General features: G+C 47.0%; 1 protein-coding gene across 3 annotated transcripts in view; it reads right to left on the reverse strand.

The window, feature by feature from the left end:
• LOC121270820 (PH and SEC7 domain-containing protein 1-like) overlaps positions 1-12712 on the reverse strand; it is a 149705-nt gene that overhangs the window by 59364 nt on the left and 77629 nt on the right. The window lies entirely within an intron of this gene.

The raw sequence follows: 12712 nt of genomic DNA on the forward strand, positions 1-12712 counted from the left end.
ACTATGCAAATTTGCCGATCCACATGGCAGTCCGACACTGGGAAACTTCCGCGGCAGCAGGACCACTTCGGGGAGCTGCCCACAATCCGCTCCCTGCCAGTTCACCAGCTCCTCCATGGCACCGGGAAGGGGGGGCAGTAAAATTCTGCCCTTAAGAATCTCTGCTGAACCAGCATGATGATATCCCAGCGGGATTTTGTCAGCTTAACGGGTTTGTTGAAAACTCCTTGTTGAAGAAACACTGTCCTTTGGCTCCTGTTAAAACCGCGGCTCGATTCATTCTGAGGGTCACCCTCAGTCACCCCTGTTATTCTCCCTCAGTGTTACTCACTATCTCCCACCAGGTACGGCACAAGGCACAGGTTTTGTCAGGACAGAGATTCACCACCTCACATCGCTAGCACGCATTTTTTAAATCAAAAGGGTTTCACATTTTCTTGGATTCCTATCCAATCCCCTGACAGGTGGGGACAACAAATGTGTACAAACAAAGTGGGTAATAGTGCTCAGAGGAATTTCTCGCAGGCAATAATTACACTGAAACAATGCCTCCTTAGGGTTACACCCACACATAACATTGGATTTTACCAGCCCTATGTAGATGGGCTGGGAGGCAACAGTACCGGTAAAATGCCAGCAGGAGGCAGAAAGGGGTACCCAACATCTACCAGTGAGGAAATCTAATTGGCCTGGCTGCCCACTGGGCAGCCAATGGTGACAATGGAGTGCCCAATTAGGGGCAACCTCCTACAACCGCACTCCCCTGCGCACCCCACCACCCCCCCCCAACCCTGCCCCCCACTGCCAGCTGTTTATTGGCATCAGGAGCCGCCATGGCACAAGGAGGCTGCCAGGTAATGGCCAAGCTCGCAGCTATGGTGCCACCGCTTGTAGGTGCCCAGCTCCACCCCCCCCAACCCCCGCCTCCAACTTCCCCCCACCAGCAAAACAAAAATCGCCAGGGCCAGCCTGACCTTGGCTCATTCAAAGGTGCGTCGCTTATGGAGATGCCATTTCCATCACCCTGCAGCTTCAGCAGTGGTCACCTCCAATGGAGAGCTCTGGGAGACAGACCACCGCCCCCCTCAGCTGAATGACAGTCCCCGCTGGCTGACTGTCGAATGGCCACTACTGGTAAAATGCCACCCCAGGGTTCCGTTGCCTGCTGGCCGTTGGGGTCAACTCCCACTTTTGGGGATCCCAGCAATGGGGCTTCTTCCCTTCCGATGAAATTCCACCCACAGCCTCAGGACTCGTATTCAGGCAGAGAGAAAATGTCAAATTATTAACACAGTTTTGCCCAGAGGTGTTCACCTGCGGTTTTTATACAGACACAGTGACACAAAGTTCAAGGGCAATCAACAGGTGTGTCACTCACATGACTTACTGAATCAGTTTCCAATCATGATCAGATATCCAGTGAATAATCTCACTGAAAGTGATTAAGCAGATAAAGTGTGATGTACAGAAAGTGCATGGACGTGGATTGCAATGGGTAATTCACTTATCTTAAAGATGTGTGAAAGTGTGACACACACACACACACACAAGGTCAGGGAGGGACCCTTGTCGCCTGGCCTGCAATAGCACCAAATTTGCATTTCTTCCTTCAGCATCTCTTTAATTGGAGAATGTCAATGAAATAAAATGAAATTCCTGTTTTGATTGTGCCTTTCCCATCCTCAGGATACCCCAAAGCTTGTCCAATTAAACACTTTTGAAGCGTAGTCACTGTTGTAACATAATGGGGCAACCAATTCGTGCACAGAAAGGTTCTACAGGTAGAGAGATAATGGTTGTATGACCTGGTTTAGTGATATTGAGGCGTAACTGCTGGCTAGGACATTGGAAGAACCTTTCAGTTCTTTGAATCGTACCATGATATCCTTTGTATCCACCTGAGAAGGCAGGCAGTGCCTCGGTTTAACATTCCCTTCAAAAGACAGTGCCTCTGACAATGCTGCACTCCCTCAGTGCTGCACCAGAGTTTCAGCCTCGATTCCATGCTCAAATTGCTGGATGGGTCTTGAACCCACAGCTTTCCAATTCAGGGGTCCTGAGCCATGTCTGTTACGTTACTGTGATTTGAAAGATCACAGAATTCAGATCCGTCAACACTCAAGAAGTTCACCACCATCCACGACAAAGCAACCCGCTTGAACAGCACCCCATCCACCTCCAACATCCACTCCCTTCACCACCGAGACACAGTAGCAGCAGTGTGTGTACCATCTACAAGATGCACTGCAGCAACTCACCACCACCTTCTCAAGGGCAATTAGTGATGGGCAATAAATGCTGGTCCAGCCAGTGACACCCGCATTCAGTGAAAGAACATCCACAGAACGGGTCAATATCCCTGGTAACAGTACCTAAGGAGTTCTGATGTTTACATTTTCATATAGAATCCCAATTTTTGAAGAAATGTTTTCAAAAGAAACTGCAAACAACGCATGAATACTGAACTGACCATTCCGTTTCCTCCAATCACTCCGTCCCACTGCCATCTCCTTTCCCACACCCGCTACCCACTTCCGCACGATACCAGGCCCATCCCCTTATACCCACCATGTACACATTCCATCCAATCTCATTCCCATGTCCTTTCCTACATTTCCACTCCCTCCATCAGATCAATTCAGCCTTGCTGTGACTCCTCTCTCTTCTCGGCTGTGACCTTGATCAACCACATTTCCCTTCATTATTTCACTGGGAAGAATTATCCCCCCGTCGGGGATAAGTGCAGGAGCGGGCATGGCGCCATTTTACGTGGGCGAGCCAATTAAGGCCTGCCCAGCGTGACGTCTGCCAGGAAGCGCTATGCACTCCCTGTGTGGGTGGTGGAATCCCTCATCTGAGAGTCCGCTATTTCGCACATTTTTCGCATGAATGAGCGGCTCATCTCCCCGAGGCTAAGTGCTGCCTCAGGGAGATCGGCACCAAATTCAAAAATGGTGAAGGTGCAAAAATAAAATTTCCCTGACACGTCCCCTCATGTGACACTGTCACATTTGAGCTGGGACATGTCCATCACTTTAAAGCATGCATTTATTAACATTTTAAAAACCCTCATGAAACCTCACCCCGCCCAAGGATGAAGTTTGATGCTTTTTCTGAAGCCCGCCAGAGCTCCCAGCCTGCCCGCTGGCCTTAAAATTGGACGGGCAGGCCCATTAATTATCTCAATTACTTTTTAAATGGCCTCAATAGGCCATTGACAGGTCGGCGGGTGCACAACTGATTCAGCTGAGCCCCCACCGACTTGAAAATCGAAATGACATCCGACCTAAAGATCCTGGCCACTGTTCTAGATCATTGGCCCTTAAATATTGACAAGTAAAGCCCTAACATTGAACATGAACACAAGTACAACATGAGTTAAAAGCTGTATTAAGCTATTTTAACTTGAAGTAACATTCAAATAGTTATAAGGTATTACTTACTGATGACTCCGTTTGTGAAGACATTCCTTGCTGTACAGTCAGTGATGGACATCATCATTATGGACTGCAGCAGTTCACAAAGGCAGCTCACCACCACCTTCTCAAGGGTAACTAGGGATGGGCAATAAATGCTGGCCCAGCCAGCGAAGTCCACATCCCGTGAATGAATGTAAGCAAAGAGAATGCAGAGTTCAGTCAGGGTCAGAGGAGCATCCCACAAACCTTTCTGCTCACTTCTTCACTGATAAGGCCACACATACATGGCAATAAGTCAGTTGCCAAGCTCAGCACGAAGGTGGTAAGTTCCAGCCATTAAAATACCACAGAGCAACAAACTCAGGTCGTTTGCCTTTGTCGAACTACCTGGCAACATAAAACATTAACAAAGTTGCCGAAGAATAAAGGAGCTTTCAGTCTCTTTCACTTTCCAGCGCAATCACATTCCGGGAACAGCATTTGCCAACACTTGCACAGGGGATTAGATTAAGTTAAGTTCCTGCTCCTCCCTGTGAGAAACAGCTTGTTCCATTCAGCATTGCACAGAGAGTTTCACTACCGATACAATAGAGTCCATTAATGATTAAACAGCTAGAACCTTCCTTCTGCCCCTAAACCAATAAGTAACAAAGACAAACGCTGGGAGTTGTCTTCACGAGTTGTTTGGCACCCATGCAGGAACTGCACACCCCCACCACCCCCCACCCCCACCACCCACACCCCCCAACCCCAAGAAGGTATTTACCACTCGAGTTCTGAACTAGGGGACACCGATTTAAAGTGATTGGCAAACGAAGCAAAGGCGACCTGAGGAAAACCTTTTGGTTCAGTGAGTGGTTACAATCTGGAATGCACTGTCTGAAAGGTTGGTGGGAGCAGATTCAATCGCGGCTTTCAAAAGCAGCTGAAGAGAAAAACGTTGTGGGGACCACAGGGAAAGGATAGGGGGAGGGGGGTGAGCTAAATTGCTCTTGCAAAGTGCTGCCCAGACTCAATGGGCCAAATGGCCTCCTTCTGTGCTGTCACCATTCTATGATTCTGCTGGGAACGTCGCCAATGCTCCAGGATTATCCGAGAGGCTCTGCGAATTAAAGGTTAATCTCCCAAACAACCCACCAGAAAAGTCAGGGAAGCATTAAAAAGTAGCATGCCCATTTTGATTGGTTTTTTAACACTCTCAGTTACGAGTTGTAAAAGTAGTGAAGAATGTGGGGAAAAAAATGTTTGGGCTGAATTATTGCAGGTTAGGAGGTCTCCAGGAATAGAGGGCTGGCAATCAGGGCTGGCAACCCAGAGTTTGTTTGCGGGATGTGAGCTTCGCTGGCAGTGCCAGCATTTATTGCCCAACCCTAACTGGGCTACAGGGGTAGAGTGGAGGCGGGGGGAATGGGATTGACTGGCTTGCTTGACAGAGAGCTTGCCTGAACATCAATGGCCAAATGGCTTTCTTTTGTTGTTGTAATGACTATGCGCCTCTACCTGGGGTGGGGCGGGGGAGGGGAGTACAGAGGTGGGCTGGCAGTAAAATTCACAGCATTAGCTGGTATGCCAGCACCAATCCGCAACCCCCCCCACCCCACCCTCCCCACCCCCCCCGAGTCTCTTACCTGGAGACGGGATCCAGGTTGGGAGGGATGGGTGTCCAATTGACATAAATAAATGGCCTATTAAGGCTAATTGCCAGAGACCGACTGGGCACTTTCTATATGACGTTGGGAACTAGCCTCCGGGCAGCAGACCAGTGAGCCAGTGATCCGGGCGAGCTTTAAGGGCCTGCCCCATCTGCCTGGACACAGCTGTGGTCCCTGGCTGCGCTCCCCCACCCCCCCCCGCCCCGCCCTCTGCAGTGGTGACCCAGCTGCTGAGGCCACTTCATAATTTGAAACGTTTAAACCTGGCAGAGAGGGCACCCCAAGATGGTGGCACCTGACTCTCTCTCTCTCTCTCTTACCTGAATGGAAGCGGCTGCTCCCCGAGTGTTGGATAGCCTTCTGTTGCCCCCCCAGCTTTGAGAACCTGCCCTCTGGCCATTCATTGACCAGTTTGGGGAAAACCACCCCTCTGTGCCACAGTGTGCAGGATCATGACCACCATTTGACCCAACATTGGTGTCCCAATCCAAAACCCAAAATCCTGCCCCCAGTGTAGCCTTCGGAGGAAGTGGGGTCACAGGTTTACAGAGGCTAGCGTGACCAGGTCTGGTAGACCCAAGTCATCCCTTCATTCTAAAATCACGAGTACAGCCCTGATTCTTACATTTCAATCATAAAATTCTTAATAAGCATGGATCTCTGCACCTTGATCGAGTTATTAGGAAGAAATTGGTTCCACAGCTGGGAAGGGTTTTCCTTATTCTTTCACAGGATGCCAACGTCACTGGCAAGGCCAGCACTTGTGTCCCATCCCTAACTGCCCTTGGCAAGCCATGTGGCACGGAGGACAGGCATGCTAGCCCTTTTTAGAGGGCAGTTAAGAGTCAACCACATTGCTGTAGGTCTGGAGTCATATGTAGGCCAGACCAGATAAGGATGGCAGATTTCCTTCCCTAAAGGACATTAGTGACCCAGGTGCGTTTTTTGTGACAATTCTGTAGTTTCATGATCATTGTTACTCTTTTATTTCAGATTTATTTTAATTAATTGAAGTTAAATTCCCCTGCAGGCATTGCTAGATTGTAACTCATGTTTCTGGATCATTAGTCCAGGCCTGGCAATTACAGCTCAGTGATATAACTACCATGCTACTGTACGCATACGAGGGTCGGTATAACCAGATGACACAGATCTAAAGGAATTGGCAAAAGGACCAGAGGGGAGATGAGAAAAATTTTTTTTACGCAGAGAGTTGCTGTGATCTGGAAGGTGCTGCCTTGGGTGGTGGAAGCTGATTCAATAGGAAGTTTCAAAAAGGAACTAGCTACTTAGTTGAAGGGGAAAAAATTGCAGGGCTATGGGGAAAGAGAGGGGCAGTGAGACCAAGTAGGATAGCTCTCTCAAAGAGCTGCCGTAGAGAAGAGGCGCTAAATGGGCTGCTGTGATTTCTTCATTACAATAGAGACTCCACTTAAAAAAAAAACTGTACTTAATGGGCTGTAGGGTGTTTGGGGAATCCCGAGGTTGTGGAAAGCACTATAAAAATGCAAGTAAAAATGGAAATTGCTGGATAAACTCAGTAGGTCCGGCAGCATTTGTGTAGAGAGAAACAGAGTTAACGTTTCAAGTCCAAATGATTTCCTCAGAACCGAACAGAGGTAGAAAAGTGATGGGTTTTATGCTGTTAAAAAAGTGGTGAGGGTCAGGCGAAGCAAAAAGGGAAGGTCAGAAATAAACTAGAGGGCAGGGGAGATTAAATTACAAAGATGTTATGGAACAAAAGGCAAAGAGATTGCGAATGGTAGTGGTAAAGGAACAAAGCATTGGACCAGAGTAGGTGTTAATAGCAGAATAAGTTCAACACTGTCTGAAAGCAAAACATGAGAACACAATACAGACTGGCAAGTGGGGAAAAAAATACAAAATAGAGGACAGGGTTTATGGTCTGAAGTTGTTGAACTCAACGTTGAGCCCAGAAGGCTGTAAAGTGCCTAAATGGAAGATGAGGTGCTGTTCTTTAAGCTTACATTGGGCATGGCTTTCTTTAAACAAAATTGACTGCCATTGAAATCTAATCACTATAAAGATAGCTCACATCAAGCAGATTCCAGTGTACAGTAATGTCAACAACGGCACTAACAATTTGCATTTATATAGCACCTTAAATGGAGCACCAAGAAAGTTATTAACAAAAAAAAATTGGGAAAAATTTTTCCCCCGTGGGGGGAGGGGGGGTGTTTTGTGTGGGGGCAGGTAAGGGCGGGTCAATTTTACATGGGCGGGCCGATTAAGGCTCACCCAGCCTAACACTCGCCAAGAAGTGCTGAGCGCTCCCAGTGCGGGCGTGGTGGGGGGGGCGCGGGGATTCCCCGAGTCTCAGGGAGATCAGTTTGATATTTAAAAACTGAAATAAAGTAATTAAAAACTTTTAAAACATGTCCCCTCAGCTGGGACATGTCAAAGAATTATTTTAAAAATTTCTATTGAATTTTAAAACACTTCATGAAACCTCATCCCGCCCATGGATGAGGTGTCTTGAAAAATGCGAAGGCCACCTGGGATCTTCGCCTGCCCAAAAACCTTAAGGTTGGACGGGCAGCTCGTTTAATTGCTTAAGTTAGTTTTTAAACAGGCCTTAAGAGGCCTTTGACAGTTTGGCGGGTGTGCAGCCAAGTCGGCTGTGTCCCCGCTAAACTGGAAATGTAAATGACACTTGGAGATGTCGGGACATCCGCCCGATGTCACCGCGCGTCACTTTACACAGCGCCAAGCGGGTGCCACCCCTGCTGGCCGACCGGAGAAGTCAGCCCATTGACACCGAGCCACATTAGGAGATATCAGGACAGGTGCCCAAAAGCTTGGTCAAGGAGGTAGATTTTAAGGAGTGTCTTAAGGGAGGACAGAGGGGCAGGGAAATAAAGATTCAGGACCTAAGCAGCTGAAAGCACAGCCAGCAATGGGGGAGCGATTAAAATCAGGGATGCATAAAATGCCATTAAAGCTAGGTTAGTGTCAGGGCAGGGGACTGGCACAGTGCCACGCTGATTCCCGAGAGACGGGCCAAGATGTAGGTTTGCCCTGCAACCATTTAGACAGGGTTTGCATCTTGTTGCACCTTGTCCAGCTGGTAGGTGCCCTTACATTATAGCAGGACAAATCCATTTAATGCTGCTAATCATTGAGACTAACATTGTGTGCATAAGATACTCCAAGCCTAACAATGGATAAAACACTCAAACTACCAAATCCACATGGTACTGTCGTACACCAAACACCACTAACAAAGCCAGCATTATCATCTCTTTTTGAAAAGGAGTCCATTTATTAGGATCTATTTTGAAGATCATTTGGGCCTCTTTGAAAACTGAACAGATACCAATTCATTTCTCCCGGCACCTCATTTTGATTTCCGCAATTTTTTATTTTTATTTTGCAGTGGGGTCTTTGCTTTCAATATTGAGACCCTAATGACCACCACAGGGGAACTGGATGAGGGGAGATATTGGACCTGGCATCATTGGAACTGTTCCATGAAGACAAGACAGTGCAATAAAACTGCTCAAATAGCAATTTCAGCCTCACTCACACCTTAATGACACACTCCTGAGAATTCCAAACAATTTTTAAAATTGTAAAATCAAGAGAAGGCAAAGCATTAAAGAATGTCAAATTCATAACCTAAATTTTTTTGTAACAATTTATTTTAAAGGGGCCCCTATGTTGAGTTTCTCTTTTAATTCAGGGGTGGAATTTTCCCTTTAATAAAAAGGGTTTGATAGAACGAATTCTCCTTTAATTCAGTGAAGAATGCAGGAGCGGGTGCCAGGAACATCACCAGGCACACGCAAAGATGAGGGGTCAACCAGGCGAAGCTACAACACAGGACTGACTACTTGCGTGCCAAACAATGCAAGCAGCATGCGATAGACAGAGCTAAGCGATCCCACAACCAATGGATCAAATCTAAGCTCAGCCATCCGGTTGCAAAGAGCGGTGGACAATTAAACAACCAGTTGGAGGAGGAGGCTCCACAAATATCCCCACCCTAAATGATGAGGGAGCCCAGCACATTAGTGCCGAAGAGAAAGTTGAAGTATTTACAACCATCTTAAACCAGAAATGCCGAGTGGATGATTCATCTCAGCCTCCTCCGGAGGTTCCCAGCATCACAGATGCCAATCTTCAGCCAATTTGATTCACTCCATGTGATATCAAGAAACGGCTGGATGCTTCAAAGGCTTTGGTCCCTGACAACATTCTGGCAATAGTACTGAAGGCTTGTGCTCCAGGACTAGACACGCCCCTAGCCAAGCTGTTCTGGTACAATTACTACACTGGCATCTACCCGTCAATGTGGAAAATTGCCCAGATACGTCCTGTATACAAAAAGCAGGACAAATCCAACCCGGCCAATTATCGTCCCATCAGTCTATTCTCAGTCATCAGGAAAATGATAGAAGGTGTCATTGACAGTGCTATTGAGCGGCACTTGCACAGCAATAACCTGCTCACAGATGCTCAGTTTGGGTTCCACCAGGACATCCGTTATGGCCCAGCTGATGGTAAACGCTGAGCTGCTCAAATCCCAGGGGGAAACTTGAAACAACTGCAACAACTTGTTTTGCAATTTGTATAAATTTCGAGATGCGTGCCTTGAATTCAGTGGTAATAAGACCACCAAGTCTTACAGGTTTCTTAGAAAACTAAATTAAACCTTTATTACTAGAAGAAATGATTTTAAATACATACATAGATCTACAAATTATTGCTATGATAGATTAATTAGGGGATTTAGTAGCTAACTCCCAGGGCAGGATTTCCCGGCTGCGTGTGGGGCTGGGTGGGACCCACAGAACTCCCAACCTCACCCCTCGTCATTTCAATTATCAGGTCGGCGGGGGGGGCAGCCGAATCAGCTGTGCACCCGCCGACCTTTCAACGGCCAATTGAGGCCGTTTAAAAAATAATTGCAGTAGTTAAAGGACCTGCCCATCCAACGTTAAAGTTAGACAGCAGGCTGGGAGCCCTGGTGGGCTTCAGAGAAAGCATGACACCTCATCCACAGGTGGAATGTGGCTTCATGTAGGTTTTCAAAAATGTAATAAAAGTTTAACTAAGAGTGATGGTCATGTCCAACACATGTGACAGTGTCACATGAGGGGAAATGTCAGAGAAATTTTATTTTTCTAATTTTAACATTTTTGAATTTGGCGCCGATCTCCCTGAGGCAGCACTTAGCCTCAGGGAGATCAGTGCGCTCTTTCGCACGAATGCGTGAAAAAGTGCACTCTCGGCTGAGGTAATTCCCTCACCCCCCCCCCCGCCCCCACCAGCCTGTACAGGGAGCACACAGCACTTCCTGGCGGACATCATGCTGGCGGCGCAGCCTCGATCAGGGGCACCGATTGGAGGCGCACCTGCTCCTGAACTTACCCCACAACGGGGGAACAATTCTGCCCCCAGTTAAGCTTTCATTAAGGCAACAGTAAGACAAAGGTTTTAAAAGACCCGGGCAGGGTGACACACAACACCCTGAACCAGCTGAATTCAAAGTGAGTTTTCTTAACTTCTGTTCTTTGTAAACAGCAGCTTGACGCATAGATGCTGGAGGCTTTTCACATTTGTTAGATCTTAGAATGCTTACTATTACACACAACTTTCACTCCTTTATACATATTTTCCCCATTGAATGCAAATTCCCATTGTTTCACTAATTCTTTGGACTTTACCTCTCTGAGAATAAAAATCTCTCATACTACTAATTTTACCAGTAATCTTTGGGAAAAATAATTGTTTCTGAATTTCACCTGACTAGGTGACATATTTCACCCCCTCCTTTGAAATCAAGCTAGTCTGGTTTATTTAAAAATGCAATGTTCCTTTTACCTTATGTTTACCTATTTAACATTTCAAACCCAGCTTATCTTCTAATACATCAAAACCTTCAGACCAGTTGCCTTGGATTCAATTAAAGCACACACACAGGCATAGACACAGACCCCACTATTACTCTGCTTAACAATAAATTCAAAAAACATGATGACAATTATTATATCCTCCTTACACCGCTCAGCTCCTGACCTCATTACAGCCTTGGTCCAAACATGGATAAAAGAGCTGAGCTCAAGGGGTGAGGTGAGAGTGACTGCTCTTGCTATCAAGGCCACATTTGACCAAATGTGGCATCAAGGAGCCCTGGAGTCAATGGGAATCAGGGGGAAAACTCTCCACTGGTTGGAGTCATACCTAGCACAAAGGAAGGTGGTTGTGGTTGTTGGAGGTCAATCATCTCAGCTCCAGGACATCACTGCAGGAGTTCCTCAGGGTAATGTCCTCGGCCCAACCATCTTCAGCTGCTTCATCAATGACCTTCCTTCCATCATAAGGTCAGAAGTGGGGATGTTCACTGTTGATTGTACAATGTCCAGCACCAATTGCAACTCCTCAGATATTAAAGCAGCTCATGTCCATATGCAGCAAGACGTGGACAACATTCAGGCTTGGGCTAATAAGTGGCAAGTAACATTTATGCCACACAAGTGCCAGGCAATGGCCATGACCAATAAGAGAGAATCCAACCATCTCCCTGTGACATTCACTGGCATTACCATCACTGAATCCCCTCCACTCACCAAGGTTCCTTAGACAGCCCTTTCCAAACTCATGACTACTACTATGTAGAAGGACAAGAGGAGCAGATGCATGGGAACACCACCACCTGGAAGTTCTCCTCCAAGCCACTCACCATCCTGACTTGGAAATATATCGCTGTTCCTTCACTGTTGCTGGGTCAAAATCCTGGAACTCTCTCCCTAACAGCACTGTGGGTGTACCTACACCACATGGACTGCAGCAGTTCAAGAAGACAGCTCAGCCCCACCTTCTCAACTGCAATTAGGGATGGGCAATAAATGCTGGCCTAGCCAGGGACACTCACATCCCATCAATGAATTTAAAAGAAATCAACATCCTGGGAGGTTACCATTGACAAGAAACTGAACTGGACCAGTCATATAAATACTATGGCTATAAGAGCAGATCAGAGGCTGGGAATTCTGTAGTGAGTAACTCACCTCCTGACTCCCCAAAGCCTGTCCACCATCTACTAGGCACAAGTCAGGAGTGTCATAGAATACTTTCCACTTGCCTGGATGAGTGTAACTCCAACAACACTCAAGAAGCTTGACACCATCCAGGTCAAAGCAACCCACTTGATTGACACCCAATCCACCAATTGAACATTCACTCCCTCCCTTAGCCTTGGCCCAAACAGTGTACCATCTCCAAGACACAGCAGCAATTTATCAAGGCTCCTTCAACAGCAAACCCACAACCTCTGCCACCTAGAAAGACAAGGGCAACAGATAGATGGAAACACCAACTCCTGCAATTTCCCCTCCAAGACACACACCATCCAGATTTGGAAATATATCGCCGTTCCTTCACTATCGCTGGGTCAAAATCCTAGAACTCCCTCCCTAACAGCACTGTGGGTGTGTCTACTCCACATGGACTACAATGGTTCAAGAAGGCAGCTCATCACCACCTTCTCAAGGGCAATTAGGGATGGGTAATAAATCCTGATCTAGCCAGCGACACCCAAATCCCATGAAACAATAAACAAATGGCTGTGACAATGAGACTCTCCAAAACCTGAAAGAAAAACTTCAAGCTAAGGGT

This window comes from Carcharodon carcharias, chromosome 28, assembly GCF_017639515.1.
Source record: "Carcharodon carcharias isolate sCarCar2 chromosome 28, sCarCar2.pri, whole genome shotgun sequence".
Lineage (NCBI taxonomy): Eukaryota > Metazoa > Chordata > Chondrichthyes > Lamniformes > Lamnidae > Carcharodon > Carcharodon carcharias.